Raw genomic sequence first — 3,051 nt, 5'->3', positions numbered from 1 at the left:
GCGGGCGCCTGCGCAGAACGACCCTCGTCACTCCGGCTGGAGGCGGGGGCAGCCAAGAGAAAGGAAAGCTGAGGGGGAAAAGGGCCAAACCCTGAAATTACCCGGATGTGGTCTCTGCGCGCGCATGCTCAGTGTCCTCTCGACAAGTTGGCAGCAACAACACGGCCCTGGTCGTCGTCGCCGCTGCGGTAACGGAGTGGCTCGGGTGGCGGAGCCCGCGTTCGCGGCCGCCCGCTCTCCTCCGGAGGCCCTTCCCGCCCTCCCCTCGGCTGCACGGCCGCCCAGGGGGCGGGAGCGGGTGCGGGGAGCCGGGCGCCCCGCGAGAGGGGCCCCCTGCCGCGGGGCGGCCCGGGAGCTCGAGGCGGCCCGGCCCGCGCGGGCAGCGGCGCGGCGCCGAGGAGGGGCGGCCTGGCCCGGACGCCTCAGCGCGGGGGCCGAGGAGCGCTCCGGGCCGCCGGGGGAGGGACGGGCCCGGCGCCCCCGCGGACGAACCGCCGCGGGAGAGCGGACGCCCCTTGCCGTCGCCCGAGCCCAGGTAACGCGCCATGTCCCCTCCCCTTCTCCCGACCGGGCCCGCGCACCCCGCCCGCGGCTTCCCCGCCCCGGGGCGGGCTCCCGGCGGTGGCGGCGGCGTGTAGCGCGCGGGAGGCCGGCGGGCCGGCCCGGAGAACCAGCGCGGCCGCCTGACGGGCCGACGGCCCCGGCGCGGGTCGGACCGAGCCGTGGTGCCTCGTGTCCGTCGGTCTCCGGGGTCGGTCCTCCGGCCCCGAACTCCCTTCGCAGTTTGTCGCGGAATCAAGTTGAACTCGGACTGGGACTCCTGCAGCGGCCGCCGCTGCTCTTTGTTGTTCTGAGTAGTTTCAGTGTCCCTCCTGGCCGAGCGAGTCGGGTCGGAGTGTACTGCCTTAGATCTAAATGAAAGTTGTAAATGGTTTGTCTTAATTTCTTTTCTCAAGCAAATTTTTGTTTTCTCTTTGTCCCTTATTTTCTCTTCCTGGTTGAGTCATTCCAGTTATGTTTCTGGCTTTGGTTTGTTTACTTATTTTTTGAGTATTGTGGGTGATGGCGGTATGCAGGAAACATTCTTAGCAGCTGACACCCGCCCGCCGCACTCCTAATGAAAAATAAAAGACATAGTTTATCTCATTGCTAGGACTACAAGTACTGAGCGTGAAATTTGTGTGGGGTGTGTAGGGCGGTGGCTCCATCACATGCCCCAAACTGCTGTTACGATTTCTTAAGCTAGATTTTCAAAGATTTTCAAAGAAATTGGTGTGTTTTGTTAACTTGAACGGTTTTTTTTTTGGGTGGGGATAGAGAGGTTTAAAAAAAACCCTATTGAAAATTGATAGTTATTCCCCCCGCCTCGCAAAAACCCTAGTAAAATTAAAAAATATATTTGCCTATTTTCAAATAGTTTATTTTGAATTTAGTTTCTTAACGTCTTTAGTTTTTGGACTGTAGTTTAAGGTGAAACTGCCAGTTATTTAGGAATAATAAGTATAAGATAATGGGGAATCATTTTAATTAGCCTCAGTTGACTTTGTGAAAGCATGTTGTCTTGGCTGATTTTTAACAACATTTGAGTTTTGCAAGAATTAGCATCCTTTTGGTCCCAGTAGCAGTTTGACTATTCGGGTGTTAATTAGATTTAGAACGTTGCACTTGAATAGTTTTTATTGTAGTTTTCATAAGTTGTCTTTGCTAAGTTGTTCTTAGACTATATTTCAGCTGAAATATAGCCTCGGGAATTCTAATGTGCAATTTTTCTTTTTCTGCTAAAGATTTATTTTGTCTTTTGCAAAGTTCTGATATGGTTAGTACGTGACATTTCAAGTTGTAAATGATTGATATAATTAACATCTTAAAATATGAATTTTTAGTTACAATGTTTCTGCCATAATGTTATGATTTTGAGTTTGTTACAGTACAAGTGTAATACAGGTAGGCCAAGCGTTTAAAATTTGGAGCATCTTTAGGTCTAAGGGTGGTGATGAATTATGTAGGTATAAGTTGTTGGAATTAAAACTAAGTTGTTCTAGAGAAAATTTATATAACATTTTGTGAGTCTATTAATAGAAGTGACTTTTTCTTTGCTTTCCAGGTTTTTGGGTGAGGTTGCTTTAAGGAGGTATTGCATCTTAATTTTTTTGTTTTTGAAGTGGGAGTGCCTAAGTAGAAACTTCTATGTTTAGCTGAGTTTCTTCGATATGAGCGAGTGTAGAAAAAACTGCAAACCCGTTTCAGATTTAATGAAAACTTGTGCTGAGAAAGTCACTTTGAAATTTTTTGGAGTAAGTTTTGTATGCATCATTGACCTTTTCCGAAGTCTTTGCTGCTCAAAGCAATTCTACTTATGCTAGGAAGCAGCAAATCTTATTTCTAAAAACCTATATACTTCACTTTCTTAAGCTACATTTTAGTTGAGCTGTTTCACCATTTGTGTATGTATTAATTTTTCTGCATTCCCCTTCAGATTTTTCCCCCCAAATTAAAGAGCAAGTATTAAACTAATTTATGCTGTCCAGTCACACTCCAGCTCTCTGGCTTTGAAGCTGTTTTTTCTGATTGAGCCGGTGTTATAGTAACATCATTAGACACTATTCTAATTGAGCTGTGAAGTGCTGAGGCCTCTACTAGGGCAGTTAACCCTACAGGATCTACCTCACTCATTACAATTAAAATGCATATTTAGTCTCATCTAAAATTTTGTCTCTTTTGGTGAGAACATACATTATTTTTCTTATGTTTAAGCTTTACTTATTTCAGTTCTGTTGTGTTGCCTTCTAGCTTATACCTAACTTTTTTTTCATTTTTTTATTCAGTGATTTTAGAGTGAATCGTTCTTTAAACACGTTAGCCGTTTCCCTGCTCGTTGTATATGTTTGGATTTCCTTTTTTTCCCCTAGAAGATAGTGTAGTTAGGCAGAAATTTTTGTTTTGTTTCAGTAATGATTAAAGGTGAGGTGACAATCATGTATAAAACTAATTGACTGAAATGAGTTTGATTGATTTCATTATTTTCTACACTAAAGTTAAAGGAGTTAGATC

The 3,051-nt window shown here is 46.1% G+C and overlaps 1 protein-coding gene across 6 annotated transcripts in view; it reads left to right on the top strand.

Annotated features, from left to right (window-relative positions):
• Nucleotides 1-146: 146 nt before the first annotated feature.
• Nucleotides 147-3,051, top strand: part of SMAD4 (SMAD family member 4) — a 60,413-nt gene continuing 57,508 nt past the window's right edge. For 3 of the 6 annotated variants that reach the window (XR_010933022.1, XM_067699059.1, XM_067699062.1), the window contains exon 1: nucleotides 147-535. The gene's annotated coding sequence lies outside the window, so the exon portion shown is untranslated. Of the gene's footprint in view, nucleotides 536-797; nucleotides 932-3,051 lie in introns of those variants that run through there. The other 3 variants (XM_067699057.1, XM_067699061.1, XM_067699058.1) reach the window with 2 other exon arrangements.

Source organism: Pseudorca crassidens, chromosome 12 (genome assembly GCF_039906515.1).
Source record: "Pseudorca crassidens isolate mPseCra1 chromosome 12, mPseCra1.hap1, whole genome shotgun sequence".
In the NCBI taxonomy this organism is placed as follows: domain Eukaryota; kingdom Metazoa; phylum Chordata; class Mammalia; order Artiodactyla; family Delphinidae; genus Pseudorca; species Pseudorca crassidens.
This window is presented reverse-complemented; position numbering and strand designations above follow the sequence as displayed.